This window comes from Caretta caretta, chromosome 7 (assembly GCF_965140235.1).
Source record: "Caretta caretta isolate rCarCar2 chromosome 7, rCarCar1.hap1, whole genome shotgun sequence".
Classification (NCBI taxonomy): Eukaryota; Metazoa; Chordata; order Testudines; family Cheloniidae; genus Caretta; species Caretta caretta.
Genome location: NC_134212.1, coordinates 26366902 through 26393972, shown reverse-complemented (window position 1 = coordinate 26393972; position 27071 = coordinate 26366902). Strand labels below are relative to the sequence as shown.

The window sequence follows — 27071 nt, the reverse complement described above, 5'->3', positions numbered from 1 at the left end:
CACTGTCTATCTTGTTCACTAAATGAGGTACAGGTCTGGTGGAAAAAATAGCATATAATCATGTAACTAAAGACCATATCATAACATATATACACAATAGCGTCAAAGTAAGGTTACATTGGCAACATTAATTCTGCACTTTCCTTAATTTGAGTGCTTGATTTTGCAACCTCAGTAAAATTCTATTAACAAATGCATGGCATGGTTATATTTAAACCATTATATTTCTTTAAAAGTTGCATACAATATAATTGAGTGGTAGGGGAAAGAGGGGGAAGCATTTGGCAAAAGTAGAGTAGGTACTCATCCATCAATAATGTTTTGTAGACAAGAAAGGGCAAACCATTAAAAACCTCACCAGACTTTCCTAAAACTCTCCCTCAGTATTTTTGGGCCAGCTCTTCTTAAATATATTAGCACACAAAACCTCAGCCACTTTATCCTTCCCAATCATTGTTAAACTGTGTTTCACACACATACCTTTCAGCACCCACCATGCACTAGGCATTTAAATAAGCAGAACAGTGACTTTTTGCCTCTTAGGGAAAATGGTCACAGTTCCATGGTAATCACCAGATCAGACATATCATTTGCAATTTTCATATGCCACTGTATTCATGCAGTAGTGGAATTCCTTAGTTAGCTTCAGATATTGTTCCCTTATAGCCACATTTCCATCCTTTGCATTGCAAAAGCAGTAGCAGGAATGGATGATCTACCAAGACGAGTCTATGGCCTTGTCTACACTAAAGGGAAAAGTCTATCTAAGCTATGCAATTTGAGTTACGTGAATAGCATAACTCAAATCAACATAGCTTAGATCTACTTACCGTGGGGTCCAAACTACACGACGTTCATGGGAGATGCTCTCCCGTCGACTCCCGTTACTCTTTTCGAACAGGTGAAGTACAGGAGTTGACAGGAGAGTGATCGGCGGTCGATTTAGCGGGTCTTCACTTGACCCGCTAACTCGACCACCGATGATCCTCCGGTAAGTGTAGAAAAGCCCATAGTCTTATATTGTTACTCAGTTTTACACCATTCTTCAGTTCACAGGTATGGACTTTTGTTTTTGCCAGCAGGTTCTTCTCTTTGCTCCTTCCCCCATGCGTGTGGCAGGCAGGGCCTTGGGGTGAAGGGGCTGAGAGGAGACGGGACCTCCGGCCCTCTGGGTGCTAAGCACCCCCTATTTTTTTCGGTGAGTAGTTCAGCCCCGGAGTACCCTCGGAATCTGCATGTATGCTTAGTTCTTTTCTACTTCATACCACATAAATATACCTGACAGACTTCCCTACATTAAAAAGTCAGTAAGCATTGCTACTGTTAAAATTTTTCAGTAAGAAGCATCAACTTCTCAGTGTTTTAAGGTTGCCAAGATGAAGTAATCAAAAAACAGCTTAACTAATCTTCTGTATGCTATTAAAGCAATATGAGGACCCTTACCACAGTCTTTGGTGGGAGTGGGAGATAGACAACATATTACTTCCCTCTGTCACCTGCACAGACTGGACAGTGATGAAAGAACATTGACATCTTTTTCCTATTCCCTTCCCCTCGGTCAATAGTTATCCTGTTCTCTTCTCGGGATCAAAAACCACAGTGAGCTTTGTCCTTTGCTGCTCTGTTTCCATCTTAATTATCTTGATGTTTTCCAGTTAGGTGTGAATTTGTCTCTGTGGATGATGAGAGTTCACATTCCTGTGCCCTACTGGTATTTATTACTACAGAAATATGCAAAATATATCCTACCTTCTACTTTAGTTTGTCACTGCTAATATTCACTTGCAATTTCCATTATCAGTTAAGCAACCTCATTAAATATTTTTATTTTTCAGGCACCACTGTGTATAAATCCAATCCTGGGAATACTACATGTTTGATCTGGCTGAGAATATACTGAGAATTTTAAAAGGATACATTTCCTTTTCCTGGCAAAGTTTTGACAGGTCATTCATTGGAAAATGGTTGGAAAAATCTTTTCTTAAAAATACCATCCACATCTGCAAGACGTTCCTTTAAAGAATGTGCAGAACTGCATCTGAGAATACTGGTTGGTGCATGAAAGCAATTCTTGCTACAAAATGTCAGCTTTTTATTTAGGGCTGAGGATAAAGTAATACAGAATTTTGCCCTGTATCTTGAAGAATGAAAGGAATGATTCACGCACCTACATTTCGAAATATGTTGGAAGATGCAAACTCAGCAAAGCTAGTAAGGACAATCTGTTTTTACTCTTTTTGAATCACAAATATGTACTGCATATGGAAAGCATTCCAATATATTTAAAACAAAAATCTTTTCTGTCACTCATCCAATTTTTACTTTGTCATTAGAGAAAAGTTACTTGTGCATTTGTATATACATATGGGGATACACCTTTTTGCCCAGAGGAGGCAACTATGGTTTGCACAGCATTATCAGTGGGGATCTTTACAGGAAGAGTAAGGAGCAGTTTTAACTTGCCATGTTTAAATACAATATGCTTCTTTGGACACTCGTCTAAATTATCTTAGGAAAGAACTCTTGGCTGAATTAGAGTTCTACTTTATTAGACTGAATTTCACATAATATTCATGACATGCAAAAGAATGTCATTAAGAAAAAACAATCACTCAGAACATTTTTACAGACGGACAAAGAATACCAGAAATTCCACGGTAACTAAAATGCTGCATATCATATGAATTATGGTTTTTTAACCATTAGTTGGTCATTGATGGTAGCTACCATCCCACATACAAATCTCTCCTGAGACACTTTACATTGCATTGTGTGAATGAAATCTGACTATCTAAAAAACAATTGTATTAACAAAGAAAATCAATGAGCCCAAACACTTAAAAATCAAATCTCCAAGCACAGAAACAATGCATATTGTTTACTGATAATAATTTTCACTTTTAACTTGTACAAAGCTGTATTTTGTAACCTCAGTGTGTTTTCTAGTTTCTCAATTTTTTTACACTTTTTAAACTAAAAAGAGATGGATGTATTCAATATGTACACTAATTGCACACCAAATGTGATATTAGGAACATTGCAATTCTGGAGTATTGAGTATAATCAGGAAAAACAAAGTACTACAGAATAATTATATTGGTTTGAAGCCTATCCACAACTACTCAGTAAACACATACATTGCAGTAAAACCTAAAAAGTTACACAAAGTAGCACTCTATGGCTACAGTGTTTTCCATGTTCACATTTAATTGATCTACCTAGACCGGAAGGGAGTGGAATATAAAACATTTTTAGACTTAGATCATCCTATTACTTTGAGAAAGGTACAAATAACTTTACAGGTCAAACGAAGGCCAAAAGCTAACAATACATAAGAGTTTGGGCTAATTTTCTTTTATCAACACTTCTGAACCTAAGGTAGTAAAATGAAGATATCCAGACACCAGTGCCCATGTCAGTATATCAAGTGAGCAAAAATCTATAGTTAATGGATGTGTTGGCTGCAATGACCAAACTACCAGACATCCTACTGCACTACTGAGTGACATTTCTGAAGTTTCAATCAAGATTCTGCCTTTATGAATGAAATCTACAAAGTGAGCCAAAAATATCAAGGTCTCCATGAAAACCAGTCCTCTACGTCTTGAGAAGTTTATTTAACAGAACATTAACTGACACTCATAAGTAACTAATCTGTGTCATGATTTAAGGCATTAGTAAAAATGTTTCCAATCTTTAACTTAAAGGTTGTCAAGACCTTTATTCTACTAACTGCTGTTGACTTTAAATTTGATAATAAAATCTATAGCTCTAAATAAAATTGTGAAGTGTCAACAAATTATGAATATTAGGCAAAGTAACATACATGTTCACACATAGCACACAGTGTGTTAGGGGTCTGGTCCTGTAGCTAGCAAACCAGCAGAACTCCTATTGAATTTGATAGGTAGTGTCTGTTTTTATCTAAATCTATGATGAAGAGATAAAGATCAATTCATAGGAATATCATGGGACAATGGGAAGGGAAACATTTATTTTCATGAGTTAAAAGTAATGTCATCATAACTCAAAATAACATCAGAAGTATGCCACTCATGATCTCCCATGTTAAGTGTAAATGAAGCTTATTAGTATGGGACAGTTGATCCAATCCCTTTTTTCAACTGGAGCAACTGCTTGGTGAATTTGTGCACTGCTTCCCCCATGCCAGGCACATACTGATACATTTGCCACCATCTATCCTTTTTCCTGTTCGTTTCTCTCTTGCTTCTCTGCTCTTTCTAGTCCTTTCTATTTTGTGCGTCTTGCTCTTTTCCCCCCTTTCTTTCTTTCAAACTTTTTTAGTTTATAGTACGACAAGACAGTCATCACAAGTGACTCAACCAATAAACCTAATTACTTTAGCTTATATGCATTCTGCAGTTCTATTTGATGTCATAATTCATGGTGATTATATCAGAAAACCAGGAGGTCCCAGCTGTGAAATGTGGTTTTGAGCATGTAAAATAAGAAATAGCTAATCAGTCAATACATGTATTTTATTGTATTGCTTATGCATTATCACCACAACTGTATTATCTCATCTAATTTGATTGTTCAAAATTTCTTGAAAATGAATTCTGTGTCCCCTGAAAGTTTGTATCCATCTTTCTATGGCGTACACAGAAGCAGAAAAATTCAGAGTTAAATGTGAAACTCCGTCTTTCATTTACAGTGCTGACCCTGATCATTCAGTAAAACCTGTGGGATGCAGCTCTTGGGGAAGAAATTTCTCCCTGATCATTCCATTCATAGGGTGGGGTTTGCCTACCCAATCCCAAGAACAGATCACAGAAGCAGCCCACAAGCCTGATGGATTCCTGGGAATCTGCACAGCCCTAGGAATGCAACACCCATCCAAGCATTTGTCTGCACAAGATTTTTCCCCTGGCAGCACAGCTCCACTGGATCCACAATACCAGGGACTACACCTGATCACAACAGCTCTGGAAACAACAAAGGAAGACTCATCACAAGAAATTAAACACTCCCAGGCTCTATTATTGCTTCCACATAAGCTCTTCATGGCCAGTGTGCATCCCCTTAGCCCAGCTGCTCATTCCTCTCCCTGGCCTGACTAGTCTCTGTCCACTCCTCTGTGTGGTACATGGGCCCTCATATCCATGAGGGGTGTGGAGGAAGTGGGTGGAAGACCCTCCTTCCCCACAAGAAGGGACAGATCTGTGCATGGAGGAACCCCTCTATATATATGTTAATTCATTTTACAATAGAAATGCAATGATGGGGTCTAAATTAGCTGTTACCACTCAAGAAAGAGATCTTGGAGTCATTGTGGATAGTTCTCTGAAATCATCCACTCAATGTGCAGCGGCAGTCGAAAAAGCAAACAGAATGTTGGGAATCATCAAGAAAGGAATAGATAATAAGACAGAAAATATAATATTGCCTCTATATAAATCCACGGAATGCCCACACCTTGAATACTGCGTGCAGATGTGGTCGCCCCATCTCAAAAAAGATATATTGGAATTGGAAAAGGTTCAGAAAAGGGCAACACAAATGATTAAGGGTATAGAACAGCTGCCATATGAGGAGAGATTAATAAGACTGGACTTTTCAGCTTGGAAAAGAGGCGACTAAGGGAGGTTATAATAGAGGTCTATAAAATCATGAGTGGTATAGAGAAAGTAAATAAGGAAGTGTTATTTACTCCTCCTTTTTACAAGAACAAGAGGCCACCAAATGAAATTAATAGATAGCAGGTTTAAAACAAACAAGAAAGTATTTTTTTCATGCAATGCACTGTCAACCTCTGGAACTCCTTGCCAGAGGGTCGTGTGAAGGCCAATACTATAACGGGGTTCAAAAGAGAGCTAGATAGATTCATGGAAGATAGGTCCATCAATGGCTATTAGCCAGGTTGGGCAGGAATGGTGTCCCTAGCCTCTGTTTGCCAGAAGCTGGGACTGGGTGACAGGGCATAGATCACTTGATGATAACCTGTCTTTTCATTCCCTTTGGGGCACCTGTCATTGGCCACTGTCAGAGGACAGGATACTGGGCTTGATGGACCTTTGGTCTGACCCAGTATGGCCATTTTTATGTTCTTACAGTATTATTAATGCTAAGTATAGGAAAGTCTTTAGAAATACAGCCAAACATATTTGAATACGTAGTAATCACACACAAAAAAATCTTGATGTTGCAAGCTGGAGTAACATGGGCAGTTTGGTTTTCATCTGTTTTGTTTGTATGCAACTTTTTTGCAATCTTGCAACAACATGACCTGTTCTGACTCTGCATCACAAAATCCTGCACCCAAATTCCATGCCATTACTGTCATGTTATTTAGAAACCTTTGCTTTCTGACCAGGCTATTGATTTTTAAGCTTAAGGCAGTGATACTCAGACTGAGGCTTGGAAGCCACAAGTGGCTCTTTAACGTGTCTCCTGCAGCTCTTTGCAACACATGATATTAAAACTCTGTGGGATTTAATTATTAACAAGTCTAAGTTAATAACCAATCAGGATGCTTTTACTATGTTATTAACCAATTGTAGTTGATAAATAATAATACTTGGTCAGTCATTTTGCTGAGATTAGATTAGAAAAGATATCGATATAGATTAGATGTTGAGTTAATGCTGCTTGAAGTGTCTCTTGAGGTGAAGGCAGCATATTAACATGCAGCACAGATGTTTCCTAGTTCCCTCATCTGACATTCATAGAATCATAGACTTTAAGGTCAGAAGGGACCATTATGATCGTCTAGTCTGACCTCCCGCACAACGCAGGCCACAGAATCTCACCCACCCACTCCTGTAACAAACCCCTAACCTATGTCTGAGCTACTGAAGTCCTCATATCGCGGTTTAAAGACATTCTTCCCACCACCTCAAATTCCCATGGTCCAAGCAACCTTATAGGCACATAGAGCCACTTCTGCCTGCTTGGGGTCAAGCAGGAGTATGCCACATACCCATGTAGCCAACTAGTTAGAAGGGTCCCAAAACATTTTAAGTCCTTTGTTCCTACCTGCACTGTACAGCAAAGAGGAATATTTAGTATTTAAACCCCGTAGCCACTGAATGTCATTCAGAAGCTGCAACGGTTCCTCAACATAACTGCCCATTCGTAAGGGAAGAATTATTAATGCCCACTATCCATGTACTGCACTGATTTCAACTCTGAAGTTGTTCAGTTCAAGGTTTCTTTACAATATATAAAGTCCTAAGTGTCTGCCTCTCTCCTATATTGCTCCAAAGCAGTGGAGTTTGCCAAAGCTCTCCGCTCTCCATCACAAGTTTAATTCTAAATCAGGCTGCTGGCAAAGCCTTTTTAGAGTCCAGGAACCCTTTCTATCTAGCTCGTTCCCCAAGGATATCTATCAGAGTCCCACTTCGGATCCACAAAAGCTTCAATGTTGGGGAGAAGGTAAGTTCTATAAATGCAATACCTAATTGGGTGATTACATCCTAGGATCAGCTTGCACTCCCCTCTTTCATCAGCTCCTCTCTTTTCAATATTTTGCCCTCCAGGTTTGTTTGATAAAATAGCTGGTTTTTTTCTGGCCCACTAGATCCAGTTTTGGTTTAATCACTGTTTGCATTTCATTCTGCATCTCAGCTAGATGGAGATGGGCAGTACAGAAAATATTAAAACAACTACATACACATCACTCATTGAGTTACAAATACACATCCACATTACTAACTGCTGAAATGCAGTTATTTATAGAGTGCAACACAATGACTGTTTAACAATCCAGAGCAAAGCTAATCAGTTTAGTATGTGAAGAATACTGAAAATATCACATCCCACTAAAACTATATTAAGTGAAATTATCATCCATTCCAAAAAAAGATATATTTTTTCTTTACACTCAAAACATTAAAACTTAAAAGGTGGAAGCTTGGTTAATTTTTTGGGACTGAGCTTGTATGTTATGTAAAGAAAGCTTCACTATTCTCTGTGTCATCTTTGCATCAGTTCTTACTTGCGATTGTTCCACACTGCATTTAGTTAAACTGCTCTTATAAAAGCCCAATAAGTGTCCCTGATATCCGTTTAAAATAAAAGTTTCCACCTTCTCTTTATTTCACTACAACATTATAAAAGAAGTGATTAAAATAAAAAATTGGGACGGATTGTTTGTGAATGAAATGCCAGCCCAGGAATAAATCACAAGCCTCATTCAAGAGTGCCATCTAGTGACAAAAAATATACAGGTTTCAGAGTAACAGCCGTGTTAGTCTGTATTCGCAAAAAGAAAAGGAGTACTTGTGGCACCTTAGAGACTAACCAATTTATTTGAGCATGAGCTTTCGTGAGCTACAGCTCATGGTTAGTCTCTAAGGTGCCACAAGTACTCCTTTTCTTTTTTAAAAAATATACAAACACACTATATTATTTATGCAGACAGAACAAGTTATATGGTGAATTATTTACACTTGGTCAGATTGCCCCTCCTGGCTCTGTGGATGGACAGGTTGACAGGCGTGCAGCTGGGGATCTTTGGGGTAACTGATCAGAAAGCAGATTTATTTTTAGTAATTATGGGGCATTTCCCCAATAACCTGGCCATGCTGCTTAATATAGTAGCTAGCCCAGTAGCCACAATCTGGGGCTTGTATTTTGTAAAGGCTGAGGAATATAAATTTGAATATCTATAGCCCCAATCCTGTGTGCATATGTATATTCATATACATTTGAGCCTGATGATTGTGTTCACATAAATTTATGTCTGTATAGGACTCAGACATTCTTAGAGAGCGACACAAGTGATTTGATATGGAGATTTTGTTTGGAGGTTGTTGTTTTTTCCAACTCATACATGGATTACTTGTAAAGTAATAAATGACATCCATTTTTAGCCTAGCAGAATAAATTGCTAGGCTCTCAGTTACACCAGTAAAACTATACTTATGGTGATGGGTTTGTGGTGTAAATAAAAGAGTAGTGTGGATCTTAAACTGATGACTACAGTCCCAGTACTAAACACTTAAGCACTGTACAACCTTACTCACATCAAACTACAGACATAAAATTGTGCATGTGCATAACTCTTTGCATAACTCTTGGCAGGATCAGGCTTAAAGGTCATATCCTGTTCCCACTGTAGTGAATGGCAAAACTCTTGTTGACTTCAGCTGAGATAGGGGAAAGTCTTAAAATAAGGTCATTTTCCACAAGTTATACAAGTGTCGGGAACTCTTTGGGTGATTTTTTTTAAAGTACTCAGCTAGGCTATATTAAACCCCAATCCTACAAAGATTTACATAGATCCCTAACTTTAGAGACTGAGGCATCTCACTGAATACCCACAGACTCTAAATTTAGGCAGCTGCATGAGTCTTTATAGGATCAACGCCTCTGTGACTAAATGACTGCAAAATATACACTATATATAAAGTTAGGGAGTTTTTTGGTGGCAGGTTAAAAAGTTTAACCTGTATTCTTTCATTTTACTAATCAAAGTAGTAAAACTCTTGAACCCAAAATTAAACATTCCTTGCTCCTGGACTATTGCCTAGTTTTCCTTTGTTCTATTATAATGTCACTCCTCCACAGTTTCTCAGAGGATATGAAAAAAAAAGTATACCACATCAAGTTTTTTCTTGACTTCAGGTTTTCCATATGAGTTACAGTGTGAAACCCTGAAGAATGGGACACAACCTTCCCTCTGACATTATGAATACAACAGAATAATACGAGAGCCCCACATTTTCTGAAACTCCATTTGGTTTGAAATTCCTCTAATATATATACTCACATAAAATAACATCCTCTATTTTGTCCATTTAGCATAGTAATTGGACTAACAGCACATCAAAACCACACAGGAGAGTTTATCAACTTAAAAAAATTCTTGAACCATATTTTAAAAATCACATGTTCACATCAAAAGCATTATGTCTTTTCTTTCCTATTTCACTGGGGCTCTTCAGTACATTACCCATTAGCAAGATGTTTTGCCAGAAGAGCAGCTAAGAATGAACAACTACCATACTTCAAAGGAAGTCATATTTGAACAAAAGTCTGAGCATTCTGTAGTTGTGCTTTATATATATATATAAACACACACCCCAAAAGTTAGCAACTTGGTTACCAAACAGCTGTTTCTGATCAAAAGTTATCATGCAGAACAGGTGTTAAACCTCATTCTTTTTCTGACATTTGCAATTATGCAATTTCACACAAAGAGGAGAAAGCTGGTCACAGGATGATGTTAAATCAAGCATTAAAAAAATCTTGTGTATTACTAATAATCAAAAGGGTTTATGTGATAAATGCCAGCACAAATTAATCTCACTATTTTTGAATGCCTTCACTGGCATCTAATCAATAAGATGTTATTACTTGTTCAATACACACATAGCATTACTGTAGTTAGGAAATCTTTTGGAATCCTACCTGAATAGGAAAGGGTAAATATAAATCCAAACAAACTTACCATCACTTTTTACGAACAGATTCATATGAGTTCATCTTCTGTCTTCCTCCTTAACAAAAATAGCTTGTGTTGATTTAGCAAACTTCACATTCGTGACAATCTCCTGTCTGGGAAAATATTCTTCTAGAGTAAGGTATTTTTATAAAAGGTATTTGTAGTAATAACAATTTAAAATGCATGAGGCATTCTGGAACACAACTTAGCTTCCTTCATTTGGATAAGATATGACATGCATAAAAACCAAAGAGCCTAAGTGTCCTGACTGCCCCTAACAGTTTTAGTTAAAGCCTAATGAGGATTTGTTTGAAGGTTAAGAAAAAAAGTGAAAGCACCTTGAAAAAAGAGAGAGGCAGCAGTTCATAAATTAGTCAGCTGTTCCCTGTGTCAGTAGGATCATATCCATTTCCATAAGTAAAACTACATAAAAGGGATTGCACATTTTTGCCATTACCAGAAAAAGTACCTATGTGATTTAATTTTTAAAATTTGGTTAGAAAAGTAAAATTTACGGTCCAAATGTTCATCCCCATACATGTATTTCCACAAACACATGAGGTACCTGAGTTAGTACCTCAGGTATTGTGGGAGAAGGAACACATAATGCTATCAACAGCAGTCAGAGGTAATAGAAAGGGCATGTTGCAAATGGTAGGTTATGAAAGAGAGGAAAAAAGTGTGTTCAGAAGCATGGTCCCTTTAATGAGGTGTACGTTTTCTTCTGCAGGGCTATCCCCTTTCAGGAAGCTTTTGAAAGCAATGCTTGCTGGAAGTGAGTTAGGAAAGCGATCACTTGCATAGCAGAGCAATGATAGTATAAAGATTCAGTAAAGTGGAAAAACAAAAGTAGCCAGAATCTGTTTGCAATTATCAAGTCCAGAAGCAGCAAAATGGGTAAGCAGTCTTTTCAATTTTAATTATTTATATTACTACTTTTCTTTTACTAGATTACAACAGTTTGAACTATGTACAGAATCTACTGACCTCTTAAATGTGTAGTACAGAATATGAACTATATGTGGTAAATTTAAAAACTTCAAGTAAAATATTTTGTGTTTGTGTTCTGTTGGTTACACTATAGCTTCTTTGCACCCTACACTCAACTAGGACTACAGCTTGAAAGACTAGGGCTCCCAGTTGCATAGCTGAATATATTTTATTCTGCAGCTAAACTAGACAGTGTTTAGGAACGTTTTGCTAAATGTTTGCATTTGCATGAATATTATAATTGAAAATAATGTAGTCTACACCAAAACTCAGGAAACCTAATGTGTTTAAAAAAACAAACAAACAAACAAAAAACACCTCACCACACTAAACTAGGAGCTCAGCAGGACACAGAGCAAGAAATGAATGAATGGATATTAGTAAGTCATGGCACATTTATCATATACTTGAATCCAGTTTACTGTGATGACAGATATAATATATCTGAATGGGAACTTACAGAAACTAAAAAATATAAAGAAGTGCAGTTATGATATAATTTATTTGGAATTTTATATAACTAATGTTAATTTTCTTTAGCAATTTTATTTTGCATAGCAGTGCAAACCCAAAGGCCAGATTTTTTCTTAAGGAGAAGAAAAGTCTTTTATACATTTGTCTGTTATGCTTCCATACACTTGCACAATGTTGATCTTATAGAATATGCACACGCTGTATGTACCTGAAATCTTAATCTTTACCCTAAAATGTATTACACTAATAACTTAACTAAGCTCTCAACACAAGACTGAGAGGCAGAACCAAACTCTACTCCTAGCTTCTCTCTGGAGCACTGAGGAGGTAAAGATATGGAAAAGTAGCAGCCATGTGGGGGTACTCTGAGGTATTCTGCCTATCCAAGGCAGACAAAAGCAGAATGCCTAAGAGAAGATGCATCGTAGAACTCCTTACAACTTCTTCAGTGAGTACTTCCCCCACTGTCTAGAGCCAATTCTCCATATCCCTCATTTATGGCCATACTAGGCATGCTAACAGGCTTGTCTTTGATTGTAAGCTGTATGGAGCAGGGACTGTCTTTTTGTTACATTTCTACAGGGGAGTCTAGCAGGGGATCCTCGTCCATGGCTCGAGCACCTAAGCACTAGAGTAATGTAAATAACAACAACCCTGTTCTTAGGAAATAGTATTAACAGTATTCTACCAAGGTCCTGCACTGGGCCCTTTTGCTGTGCAATACACTTACGTAAAACAAGCCAGAATTTAGCCCATAATAAACAACAGATACAAAAATTTTAAATTTATAAGATTATATTTAATCAGAGCAGACCTTTTAAAATAAAATAATATTGTTTTGCACATATAGAGTTCCTTTCAATGAGGGATCCTAAAGTGCTTCACACAGGGGAGTAGGTATCACCAGTCTAGATAGTTAGGCAGAGACTTACCCAAGGCCAAACAGTGAGACTGGCAGACAGGAATAGAACCCAGCTAGGATGGCACAATGTAGTGAGAGAGTTTTGTTTTGGGGTTTTTTTGGGTGGGGTGAGCTCTTTTAAAGGATCCAGTGTCATCTGAGCAAAAATGGGATTTATAAAAGATAGGAATTAGCAGAGTATTCAAATAAATGGAAACGAATCAGCTTGTGTTAAATTCTTCTGGTCAGCCAACTATATTTCTATCTTTTGAATAAAGGTTTTCCAGAAACGAGCTTCAGTTGAAATAGCCTGCATTTTTAAAATACGGTATTTTACCTTAAAATAATTTTAGAAGATGTTACTATTCTGTCCATCAGTTCATACTATGAGCTATACCTTGAATGTGTATGACCTGAGGGTTTTCTTGTTAAATACATTCTGTTGGGATGGCAGAGCCTACAAGACTAAATAAAAAATTTTCTGGGATACTAACATCTCTGTGACTGACGGATACTATAATAGTTAGGCTTGGAAAGATTATATATTTGTCAGTAAAAGTTTATTTCATTGTACACATATAAACCAAAAAAAAGAAAAATTCCTTCAAGAATAAAATTTACAAACAGACAAGTAAGAAAAAGTGATGCTAGAGAACTTATTAGAATTTTATTTAAGGATGTTTACTGAGTATATTTTGACATGTGATGTTGACAATTTGTGTATTAAACAGTTATAAAGCTTTAACTTTTTGGATCTCAACATCTGTCATTAAATAACTGTCTGATACCCACTGTGTGACCCTTCCCCCATAGCTTCCTACAACTGTGAAATTTTAAAATAATAAAAATATAATTTAAAAGGTTAAAAGCCATTATTCTGTGCAACTATGAACATTTAAATCAATAAAAATAGGAAAAAGTAATTAAAAATAAATATTGATATTATCCATCAATTATAAAAAAATAAAATCAAATTCTGCCAAGCCTAATGATAGTCATTAAAAACCTCTATCTGAAAGGAAATGACTATTGAATGTAAAACACTATGTAAAGTTACAGAGTTAGATATTTAAAGGAAATGGTGCTCCTCTACTGTACAAATGTTGAAGAAATACTACCATACTTATTGCAGCAGTGCCCCCAAATTGACAGTTATTAGCTATAGAGATGAACCAAGCAGAACAGGAGGTTATTTTTTCTTCAGTTGTACAGCCAAAAGGATCTATTATACAGTAGTTAGGGGGGAAATACTTTATTTTAAATTTGGAAGCTTACATTGGTTCAGATTCTAAACTGGCTATGAGAAAGTCAGCAAGAGAAAGTCTTGAAGAGTCTCCATTATTTTAACACTTCCTGTTCTTCATGTGCATGAGCGGACTCCTACAACATCAATGGTAAAGGCGCCATGGATTTCAGTGGCAGCAGGATTAGGTCAAATATATCTTTCACTTAAGACGTGGTCAAGCATCCAGGGCCGCTGGGTCATTTAAGTTGTGAAAGAGCTCCAGTGCTCCTCCAATGCTTCTAGCTCTGCATCTCTCTTGCAAACTTTATCATGGCCAAACTTGCCCTTAGAATCATAGAATCACAGAATATCAGGGTTGGAAGGGACCTCAGGAGGTCATCTAGTCCAACCCCCTGCTGAAAACAGGACCAATCCCCAACTTATCACCTCCAGGTTCAACTGTAATTTTAATATAGGTGCATGGGACTCAATCACATCTGTTCACCACGAACTGCACTGCCTGCAAGTAAGTCTATCAGACACTTCAAAGTCTTACTGCTACATAGAGCCGTTCATAATTTAGGGCCAAGGGACCTGCAAGACCATCTTTTGTCTCCTAATACTTCCTATTGTACCAAAGAAAGTGAGACAGGTTGGATTATTATCTTAACGCACATTCTAAAACAGACCAGGGACTGGCCTCTCTCAGTAGGTCTTGTCAATGGAACTCCTTCCCTGTGGGCATCCCTTGGACTCCAAGGGTGCTTCTAAAATTAGAAGGTCATTAGAAGACTTCTGTTTGAAGTCATTTTATCTATTCTTCTATACAAGTGAAGAGTTGTGTCCTGAGGGTTCCCTAGCCAGTCCTTTGGCCACAGACAATTTTTAATTAGATGAATTATCCTATTTACTATATTTCCTCCAGGAGCTTTACTGGATATGGATGCTCAAATTTACAAAAAATACTACAGAAAAAGTTAAATGTAACAAATCAGCTTCTGAATGCAATCAGATTCTGAATGCTGCTTTTTGCCACTTTTGAATAGCATACAATTCCAGATAGTCACACACATGCACACTGTATATATAATCTAAGTGTTCCCGTCCAGTGAATGAAACGTCTATTGCATGTAAACACAGTAGAGATTTTCCAATGGTCATAAATAGGTACAAATGAAAAAAAAAAAAGTAAGCCAAATAGTGGCACAACTCTTCAATGAGGACTATGCCCAGGGCAAGTTTCCGCCATTTTGAGCGACAGTAACAATGTACAAATGAAAAGTGTAGTCAAAAAACCACAATAAGGTTTTTTCATCCTAACTAAATTCAAAACTTCTAAAATGTTTTTGCTTAAATTGAAATGTCAATAATTTATCTTCTGACAGAAGCCAAATATTTCAGCCCAAAATATATTTGTTCAGAATGTTTTAAAACTGCTGAATTTGTGACAGATTGATTCTGCTGTCATTAGAGTTAATGGGTGTTGTGCCATTGATTTCTGTAGAAATAAATCAGGGTCCCAAAACTTTAATTGACAACAAACAAGTAAAATAAGGCCCTAAATCTGCAACAGGATTACCATTAGAATAATTATTTTTTTGCCTAATTAATGTTATTGTTGTATTCTAAATAGCAATGCTCACCTTTTACAACAGTTTCGATCCTAATATCTCATAAATGTACATATAAATAAATGAAAGGCAGCTTTTTCTGAAAGTAAAAAAACAATGCCTCCTTCCATTTTTCTCTTCTTCCCTTGGTCCTTTGCATATATTAGGAAAGAACTATCTTGACTAGGCAGACAATGTGCCCTTAAAAATTTTACAGTAAGAGTCAGCACACTGCTATGTGCTGGAAGCCTAAATGCGGGCTCTGTCGCTCATCATTGCTTAAGACTCCATCTCCATGGTCTGGATAAAGGCTGCACTATTCACACATGTATAATAAGAAAGCACCTGATACTTGCCAATTAATCATTCTGTCTCTTCCTTCTCAGAAGTCTCAGTCTAATTAGCATGTGTGCTGCACTAGCAACAGCAGTTTCAGTCGGGGGTTCAGAAAATACATAAAGGAAATATCAGCACTAACAATGACAAAATGGACTCTCCTGCTTTGATTGGGCCTACAGAGGCAAAAGAACTTTAGGAAAATAGGTCTGTTACAAATGGAATTGTACTTTACAGATCTATTTTACAAAACTTGAATTTCTGTTTAGCTTTTAAGTTTCCTGGTGGGGGAAAAATAACCTCCTGTTCTGCTTGGTTCATCTCTATAGCTAAAAACTGTCAATTTGGGGGCACTGCTGCAATAAGTATGGTAGTATTTCTTCAACATTTGTACAGTAGAGGAGCACTATTAATCATAACAAAAATTAACAACTTTGATATAAAAGGTTCTATAGAATTATTTTTCAGGCAGTTTCTCTTTCTGGATATTGAAGGATTATACATCTGGAATAAAATATGTTCATTTAGGTTTGAGATCTAACTGGCTATCAAATTTCAAGTATCTTATGCTCTCTGGTTGAAGGTCAGTTGGGTTAAATTACTGCAGATTCTTGTATTCAGACATGGTTGTTATTCTGACGCCTGCTAAGTATGATTGTAGTATTTTTAACCTTCTTTTTATTGAGTTTTATACAGGAAGACAGGTCTGACCATATCAGACCAGGCCATTAACCGATCAAGTCTGGTATCTAGCCTCTGGCCAATAGCTCATGCCTTAGAGAAAACTCAAAAAGTTTCCTAATGCAGTGGCTCTCAGTCTTTCCAGACTACTGTACCCCTTTCAGAAGTCGGATTGGTCTTGTCTACCTCAAGTTTAACCTCACTTAAAAACTGCTTGCTTACAAAATCAGACACAAAAATACAAAAGTGTCACAGCGCACCATTACTTAAAAATTGCATATGTTCTCATTTTTACCATATAATTAAAAAATAAATCAATTGGAATATAAATATTGTACTTACATTTCAGCGTATAGTATATACAGCGGTATAAACAAGTCATTGTGTGGGTGAAAGTTTAGTTTGTACTGACTTTGCTAGTGCTTTTTATGTAGCCTGTTGTAAAACTAGGCAAATATCTAGATGAGTTGATGTATCCCTTGGAAGACTTCTGCGTACCCCAGAGGTACACGAACCCCTGGTTGAGAACCACTGACCTAATGCATTTAGCCAATTGTGCAATGATTTTGGGGCGGGAGGAGGACAGAGAGAGACAAAATGAGGATGGAACATATGGTCTAAAGCAAAAGAGGTTCTCAAACTGAGGGGGCCACAGAATGTATTTGGGGTGGGGGGAGCTTGAGAAGCTTTAGAGAAAAAAACAAACTTACTGTGCACATTCAGAGCTGGGTGACTAGAGAGCAGCAGCTGCTGGCCGGGTGCCCAGAGGAGGAAGGCGTAAACTACTACAGACACAAAGAAGGGGGCATGATCAAATCAGTTTGAGAAACATTGGTCTGAAGTGTGAGATTTTATTAGCTTCAAGTTGTTAGCAGTCACAAAATTGTTCAGTCCAGTCCTCTTTCTGAACCACCTATATTCCAGGAGTAAAATATACTCAGGCATATCTGATCCAAATTTGCCATTTTTTAATTTTAATCACATAATATCTGGCGCTAATATTATGGAACAAGGTAAAAGGAGAAACTGAACAGTTTTCATTACACTCTTCATTCTGAATACCTCAGCTGCTTTTCTTTTCCAATCTAAATAATCCTATTTTGTGGAATCTATCTTCATATGCCACACCTACTGTACATATAGCCATCTTTACTGCTCTTTTCTAAATCTTTTCATTCTCAGCAATATCCTTCTGATGGTGAGATGACCAAAGTAATATACAGTATTTCCTAGAAGGACAGACAACTCTTCAATATAATGTCAAAATATCTTCTGTATTAGCTTCTACGGTGTCCTTGGGCCCAACCATTCTACTCCTATTTTTAATGTTGCAGGTCCACTTACATGCTGGACTGAGAAGAATAATAGTCCAGTGGGACAGGAAGGATGGTCCAGTGGTTTTAGGGCACTGGCGTGGGTCTTGGGAGACCTGGGTTCAATTCCATGCTCTTCTATAAACTTCCTGGATGACTTTGGGCAGGTTGCTTATTCTCTCTGCTCCCCATTGATAAAATATTGTAAGGTGCCCAGATGCTGTGGTGATGGATATCATAGAAGTACCTAAGACAGAGAGGCCAACCAACATGATAGTTCCTATATGTGTCTTGCAAGTTCAAAGTCTATCTGAATATGGTTAGTATTTATTACCTTACACTTTTCCATATTGAGTTTCCCAAGTTTCCCAGCTATTGTGGTATCTAAGATCCAAGATATAAACAGGCTACCTCTTGTGTTTATGAAAAATAAGCAATCATTCACTAAAATTATCAGTGGGATTTTCAATCCATAACAATGCTTTCCCCCCTTTTCCATGCTTATTTATTTTCCTTAGAGATTCTCTAATAGCATTACCATCATCATCTATTTTAACTATTTCAAAAAGCGCTGAGAGTTTAGAAATTATGATTTTCTGTTACAGGATCAAGCAAACATTACTTTTGTCAGGTACTTTCCAAGTGTTGTATTTTATACTGTAATTAGACATTCTCTCAGTCAATCCAATTTCCTTGCAATCTTGAGAAAGCAGAATTACTATGTTCTCCCTTCTTTAAAAAAAAGCCACTGCATTTCAAAACTGAAGAATATGCTAGCTCAAACTAAGATTTTATTACCAACAAGTAAAAATTTTGCATCCCATAAACTATTGTTTAGGACACTAACTGGAATTTATGGTGGCTACAAATTTATTTCTAAATTGTACTGGGACTTGGTAAAAGACTGAAGCAGATGAGAATTTTATAAAGGAACTTAGAGCCGGACAGCCAGGGACAGCTGGAGGCTGGGGAATGATGGAAGGTGTGAGCCCACCGATATTTCCAGGCAAGAGCTGAAACTCTACCTGGGGAGGAAACAGGGTAAAGAAACACTCCAGTTACAAAGGTGGGGTGAGGCATGGTGAGACGCCAGAACCATATTTGGTGTTGGACTATTGGAACAAATTTATTGTTTGGACTGTGCTTCAGGGGATTCTGGTTTATGGCAGTGGGATTTTTGATATTAAATTAACTGTGCAAAAAGGGTTAACTCTGAAAACCGTACTGAGTTTGAGGAATCAAGAGGGAAATTGAGACCACGCATTTACAGTGACCCAGATGCTCCAGGCCACAAGACAGATTACTGGCCTTATACTGGAAGAACCAATGAAGTGATGAACAGATACCTACAAAAAGCACCTATTATGAAGCACATACATGGAAGAAAAGGCTGGAAATTGGACAGTGAATGACACAACTGAAAGACATAGCAGTTCTGGAAAAGTGACTAAACTTCAAAGAAAACATGGAGTATAAAATGATCTGGACACCATTCCAGAACAACCAGAATCTTAAAAACTAAGCAATGACTGACTTCTCTCAGACTCATCTGTAGACTGGGAGAAGTTTGCTATTTCATTGCCTTTTAAGGTTTCCAAATTTCCAGACTGATGTTATTGTTACCAGCATCCCATTCAGGTAAGGGCCTGGTGCTAACATGTTTATGACTATATAAAATTGTTTTCACCTATACAAAAATAAAAAGTCCAACAACAGCAAAATTAAATATAGAAGGAAGGAAAAGGTATTCACATGTGTCAGTCTTTTTTGTTGTCAGATTCAGCTGTGATGCACTGTGTGAAAATGTACCAGTTACACCAAAACTGACCAATTTTGGTATCTGTTCCCAACTATCATATATATTGTCTCTTCCCCCACATCTTGATATTAACTAAAGTTATGCCAGGAAGGGTAATGAAGAAATACTTTTTGTTAGAGAAAGCAGCTCTATGGCCCTCCTTTCTGGCTTTGGTTACCAGTCTCAAACGTGTGAAAATGAATATTTAACCACTGTATTTAAAGTCCTTCATTTGTCCTACTACCGTAAGGACCCTTTCTCCATCCCACTGATCATAATTATGTTGTGTTTGCCCTGTTCTTGTGAGTGAGGATCCTGTAATGTGTAAATGGGACTGTGTGCCTCGTGTATTTATTAACTTTAAAAGTAGTTTTTCAAAAAAGGCTGTTTGATTCAGAACCTTCTTTTCACTGGGTACATTCATAGTACATTTTTGTAAATTGCCTGCAAGTCCTGATCCAGTAAGCACTCAGAGGCCACCTACCTCCAAATAAAACAGCCAAGGAGGGGAAGGGAAGAAGGAGGACCTCATAGCCTTTAGCCCAGTGGTTTGGGTACTCAACCGGGATGTGAGAGCCCCTGGTTCAAGTCACCCCACTCAGGTGAGTGCCCTAATCCCTAGGTTATTGAATATTCTGATGAGGATCTCCCTCAATTTCTCCTACAAATGTTGTTTCACATTAAATAATTCAGTATTTAATCTGGCCAGAGAGTGACTGTATAGCCCAATGGTTAGAGCTTTCACCTCAGAAGTGGCAGATTCCCGTTCAAAACCCCCTCTGCTTGATGAGAAGGTGACTTGAACCAGAGGGTAAGTACCCTAACCACTAGGCTAAAAGTTATAAAGGAGGTCAGAGGTGGGAGATTAGCATACATGTTTCTCATCAGCATCTCCCCATTGGTTAGCTTAGGCAGTTCCCTGCCTAGCATGCTGGCTTTATCATTCACATTCTAAGGCGCCTATCTCTCCCTACTGATTGCATAAGAGCCTTGGTGTCTAACTCAGACTTTGTGGATCACAATGTTGTTCCTGTGATTTTCTAGGTACTAAGAGTTAGGCATTGTGACCCTGGGCATCACAACACTTCAGTCCTGTTTGTGGATCCAGGCTAGTGTGACTGGATAATGGAAAAGGAAGAGAAAAACAGGGAAGATATGGAAAGAAATAAGAGAAAATATGGTGGAAACAAAAGGAATTTCAGGACTTCTCCATTTAGTTAATAGTCTCCTTAGATGCTTATGTCAAACCTGCAACCATCAAAAATGTGTGTGGATTGGACATGCAGCCCTGCCACGATATAATTTATATACTTGGGTCTAATGTTACAGTTTTACAATTCGAGATAGTTCCTAGAAAATTACCTTCTGAAAATTGCACCTTCCAGGAATGCTGTCAAGATGCCTTTATCACCTCCATGTATTGGAAGGTATAAAAACTGACTTATCCGTAAATTCTGGATTCCTGCAATACCTTTGTTACCTCCACCTATGATTATTTTTTCAAATCTGCAACACTGCAAACTACTTCTTCACTTGTTACTCAGAAGTATCCACTGCAGTTTTAAACTGACAGATTTATCATGATACAAGTTCTAAACTTGTTGTAAAATCTTCATTGAGAGTGGTTCTGTCTTTTAAAGAAACTGAATCTTTAGTCTGTAACCTTTCCAATTCTTCACATGCACTGTACAATGTGTTGTAACTGAGCACCCTCACAAGAATAATATGGTGCATAATGAAAATATAGCTGAATAGGTGACATTAAGAGTAGTTACTGTCCTCCAGGGGATAATCATATTTCTATTTTTTCATATCTGGAGCAATTACTACGATTGCAAAGTCCTCTTCCAAACCTAAGAGGTCACCTTAAAATGTACATATTACATTTACATTTTGATAAAATAATTGCCTTAATGAGGCTCGTTTGTATAAGGATGTATTTTTAACCAACATATTAAGAATCCTGTATTAAAAAGGTTTAGGGAGGCCAAATTTAAATTTTTGACTTAACCTTTTTAAAATAGAAGGCATTCTTCTAGTAACTGATTAGATTGATATTTTGAGCCTGGTCAGTAGAAATAAAAGAGAAAGAGGCACTAATGAGCCTAATAAAGAGGTTTAGTCTAGAGTGGTTGTTAATCTGTATAACTAACTTCAGGGGGAGAAACGTTTGGTGTTGATAAAGTATTTCCTTAGTAAATTACTACTGGCTCCAATGCAAGGCATTTACAGTAAACATTGAAAGTCTGCAAGGCATCTGTTCTATTCATAGTGGAAGAAGGAACTTTGTTCCATTAATAACTTTTAAAACATGCAATAACTAATTCATGCTGGCAGTTCAAGTCCGATCATCAACCTTCAGTATTTGACCAACTGAGTTCAAAGATAGAAGCAGAATTTTTTTAAAAAATCCTGAAAGTTTGAAGTACACAAATTATAATCAAAAAGTTTTTACAAAGTATAAAAAACTGTAGCTATAAACTACACATTATAGCATTATTTTAAGAATACATACAGGAAAAGGGTTAAATTGCATGTATGAAACTAAATAAGATCTCAGATTCAGTTTTAGCGAAATTATACATTATATAGGAGATGCTGCGTGTTATATATAATAATACTTACTGGAATTTTAACATTTGACTTTACTAGAAATTTAGTGGGACTTTGCCTAAGGCAAGTTTTTAATAGCAATAATAAAAAAATACTTAATGGTACTTAGGGTAAATCATGTGTGGTCATCATGTTTAAAAAAAGTAATACCAAACATCTGTGCTAGATTTCCACATGATAAAACCACCATATTACCTAAAGTTCTCCCAAACTTATGGAGAAAAATGTTTATTTAAAAACCTCGAAAAGATACATGATAACCAATTTACAAAGTATAAGGCAGGCATCTCACATTTTGTGATAGGAATGTATGTTTAATGATCTTCATAATATTTAATTCTGAATGCCAACCAAACCATAATAAGACTTCATATGACTTCAAACACATTTTAAACTTTTAAAATGCTTAATTTAAAAGGGACACTGCAATGACTAACACAATCTTTTTTCTTATGTGTGTATATTTGCAAGGACCATGTAGTTCATTATACTGTATGTGATTTTCTTCTTCAAGCAAATGCTTCAATGCACTCACCTCTTAAAAATATCAGTACAATCCACCTAACACTGAAAAACCCTAACAAAATGAATGTGTGTGTACAATTAAGGCAAACAGTTACAGACAAGGGTTCAGTTTTAAGCTGTTGAAATATGATCATGAGTAAAGAAGTTCTAAAAATCATGGAAAATAACTCCCTGTCCTTTCAAAAAGCTACTCTTTAAAACTGGATTCAAAATTCAGTATAATGCTTTGGGTTATTTATATAAATCTTTTTTGTTCAAAGAATGACACTAGACTGTGAAATAGCACCTCATTCACACTGTATGTTATAGATGCAGACACCCGAGGAATATATAAACTCGTTTTTTCCTTTCTCAGAAAGAAATATATTAAATATATTTAAATTTCTTAAAAGATGGAATATAAATGAGACCCTCTTCAAAAAAATCATATCACACCCATACAAATATTAAATATTAATATTAATAGCTTAAATATTTAAACTAACTACATTGACATTTTTCCATTTCTGTGATAGGATAGCAGGATATCAAGTTCAGTCTAGCTAGCTTTTTTCGCCTTCTACAAACCTCAATAGGCCTCACTCCACTTTTACTTGCCTCTCTACAAATCTTCCATTCCTACAGGTATATCTTCCTAACATGACCCAGAATGACCCTCTCCATTTAGCCTTGAGTCCTGTTACTTGTGATCTAAAAGGTGCAGTTTTCATGTATTCCAACACGAAGGCTTTTCTGATCTCACTCCAGGGAATGTATCACTGGAGTAAACATGATATGACTGCACGGTTACCTCTTCGCTGCTATACTAGTTAGTGCAACTGTAACAGCAAACACAGTAGAGCGAGTGCAATGGGTCCAGGATTGTGAAGCACGAAGTGTTAAATATCTCACAAGACTGATTCCAATCAATTAATAATAGGAAAAGAAGAAAAGAAGAATTTTTATTTCTCAATGTTATTCCTGCTTGTTGGACATACTAACTGCTTGTACATCTCTCTCCCACGCTCTAATCTCCACAGAGGTCACTGAAATGGAAGGAAGGGAGTGCATAGGACATATACTTTCACAATACCAATGACAGGAGGAGCAGGAGCACACAAACAGGAGGCTTCTATCATTACTTCAATTGCTGCTTAATCTCTGAGCCTGTCCTTTCTAAAGGAAGAGTTTGACCTTTTAGCCATTCTCAGGGATAAAGACCTATCACTAGTCTCCTCAAATTGCCTCTACTAATGATGGAGTCAGCAAAAGGCAAGAACACTAAAATGGCTAAAACAACTTCTTGTAAGAGGAACACTTCTTGCCTTCTCTCTGTTATGCTTTTCAACTGAAAATAAAATTGCTCATCTTCAATAAAAAACAAAAATGGGAGACTTAAAGAACAGGAGAAAAAGTGAGAGAAAGATTCAAACCTTGGCACCAAGAATTCAGTGAAGCTTATCATTTGCATTTATAAAGACTCTTAAATAGGTTCTCAATGCACTTGAGAGACATGAATAATAGAAGATTCACAACAGACTTAGGAGGTAGGGAAATATCGTCATTTTACAGATGGTGAAACGTCTTCCTAACATGGCCCACAATGACCTTCTCCACTTAGCCTTGACTCCTATTACTGGTAATCTAACAGCTGCAGTTTTCATGTATTCCATGAATATTAAGTGACTTACCCAGACTCACAGCAGATCAGTGGTAGAGCTAAAACTAGAACCCATCTCTCATGACTCTTGGCCCTGGTCTACACTACAGGGTTAGGTCGAATTTAGCCACATTAGGTCGATTTTATAATGAATGCGTCTACACAAGCAACCCCGTTCTGTCAACCTAAAGGGCTCTTAAAATCGACTTCTGTACTCCTCCCCGGTAAGGGGAGTAGCGCTAAAATCGACCTTGCTGGGTCGAATTTGGGATAGTCCAGACGCAAATCAACATTATTGGCCTCTGGGAGCTATCCCAGAGTGCTCCAATGTGACCGCTCTGGAAAGCACTTTCAACTCCGATGCACTAGCCAGGTACACAGGAAAAGCCCCGGGAACTTTTGAATTTCATTTCCTGTTTGGTCAGCGTGGCGAGCTCAGCAGCACAGGTGACCGTGCAGTCCCCCCAGAATCGCAAACGAGCTCCAGCATGGAGCGAACGGGAGACACTGGATCTGATTGCTGTATGGGGAGAAGAATCTGTGCAGGCAGAACTCCAATCAAGAACAAGAAATGCTAATATATATGCCAAAATCGCATAGGGCATGATGGACAGAGGCTACAACAGGGACACACAGCAGTGCCGCGTGAAAGTCAAGGAGCTCAGGCAAACCTACCAAAAGACAAAGGAGGCAAATGGTCCTTCTGGGTCAGAGCCCCATACATGCCGCTTCTGTGATCAGCTCTATGGCATTCTAGGGGGGGACCCTACCCCTACACCACTACTGTCCGTGGACACCTGCAAGGGGGGAGTCTCACGCAACACAGAGGAGGATTTTGTGGATGAGGAAGAGGAGGAGAAGGAGAATGCACAGCAGGCAAGCAGTGAATCCGTTTTCCCCAGCAGCCAGGACCTTTTCATCACTCTGGAGCCAATACCCTCCCAAGGCAGGATCCCCGACTCTGAAGGCAGAGAAGGCACCTCTGGTGAGTGCACATTTGTAACTACAGTACAGGGTTTAAAAGCAATAGTGTTTAATGTTTGATTTGCCCTGAAGACTTGGGATGCATTCGCGGCCAGTACGGTGACTGGAAAAGTCCGTTAACGTGTCTGGGGATGGAGCGAGAATCCTCCAGGGACATCTCCATGAAGCTCTCCTGGAGGTACTCTGAAAGCCTTTGCAGAAAGTTTCTGGAGAGGGCTGCCCTATTTCGTCCTCCACAGTAGGACACTTTACCACGCCAAGCCAGGAGCAAGTAGTCTGGAATCATTGCAGCACAAAGCACGGCAGCGAATGATCTTGGGTTTTGATCGCATTCAAGCAACATTCAGTCTTTATCTTTCTGAGTTAGCCTCAGGATAGTGATATCATTCATGGTCACCTGGTTGAAATAGGGGAATTTTTGTAAGGGAACAGTAAAAGGACCCTGTTCATGCTGGGCTGTTCACGCTTGGCTAAAAGGGATCATCCTATAGCCACGCGGCGGAGGGAGGGGTGAAGGAATCATCCCAAATAGCCACACGGCGGGGTAGAGGGAAGTGTGTGCTGCACATCCACCCGAAAACCTCAGCCCCTCCTTTTAAATGGCAATCCCAACCGGCATTGCTTGCTATGGGAAAGGAGTATGCTGCAGTTTGAAAACATTCCCACATGTTATGAAGGTGTTAGAAGCCAAACCCGCATACCCTTTGGCTTACCATGGCTGCCTGGAAACCAGATTCTGTTGCCCAGCCGTGTGTGATGTGTCACCATACCAGTAGGCACTCAATATAAAAGGCAAAATGCAACCTTGTACCTAAAACACATGTACTGTCTGCTGTGAATTGCTTGATTCACTGTGAAAGAGTCTCCCTTTTGTTCTCAGAAATGTATCATCTTAAATTTTACTCTCCCTTTTTATCCCCCTGCAGGTGCAAATGTTTCTATGCTCCTCCCCATCATCTCCATCCCTGAAGTTATTGCAGATTAGAAGGCAAAAAAACACACTCGCGATGGCATGTTTTCTGAGCTCATGCAGCCCTCCCACACTGACAGGGCACAGCTGAATGCATGGAGGCATTCAGTGGCAGAGTCCAGGAAAGCATTAAGTGAGCATGATGAGAAGAGACAGGATGCAATGCTGAAGCTAATGGGGGAGCAAATGGACATGCTCAGGCATCTGGTGGAGCTGCACGAAAGCCAACAAGAGCACAGACCACCGCTGCATCCACTGTACAACCGCCTGCCCTCCTTGCCAAGTTCTATATCCTCCTCACCCAGACGCCCAAGAACGCCAGTGGGGAGGGTTCCAGGCACCCAGCCACTCCACTCCAGAGGATGGCCCAAGCAACAGAAGGCTGTCATTCAAACAGTTTTGATTTGTAGTGTGGCTAAAATAAGCAATGTGCCCTTGTCCTTCCCTCCAACCCTCCTCCACCACCCAACCCTACCCCACCCAGTCTACCTTATCAGTTATCTCCCTTTTTTTGTTTATTAATAAAGAAAGTATGCATGGTTTCAAAACAATAGTGACTTTATTTTCTTTGCCAGCTGTGATCGAAGGGGGGAGGGTGTTTGGC

At 38.2% G+C, this 27071-nt stretch overlaps 1 protein-coding gene and 1 long non-coding RNA gene across 20 annotated transcripts in view; one reads left to right on the top strand and one right to left on the bottom strand.

Annotated features, from left to right (window-relative positions):
- ERC2 (ELKS/RAB6-interacting/CAST family member 2) overlaps positions 1 to 27071 on the bottom strand; it is an 840901-nt gene that overhangs the window by 661125 nt on the left and 152705 nt on the right. The gene's annotated exons all lie outside the window — the stretch shown is intronic.
- On the top strand, positions 11175 to 27018 carry LOC142072870 (uncharacterized). Its single transcript, XR_012669474.1, has 2 exons — positions 11175 to 11305; positions 26424 to 27018. It is a non-coding gene; the product is annotated as an uncharacterized LOC142072870 (long non-coding RNA).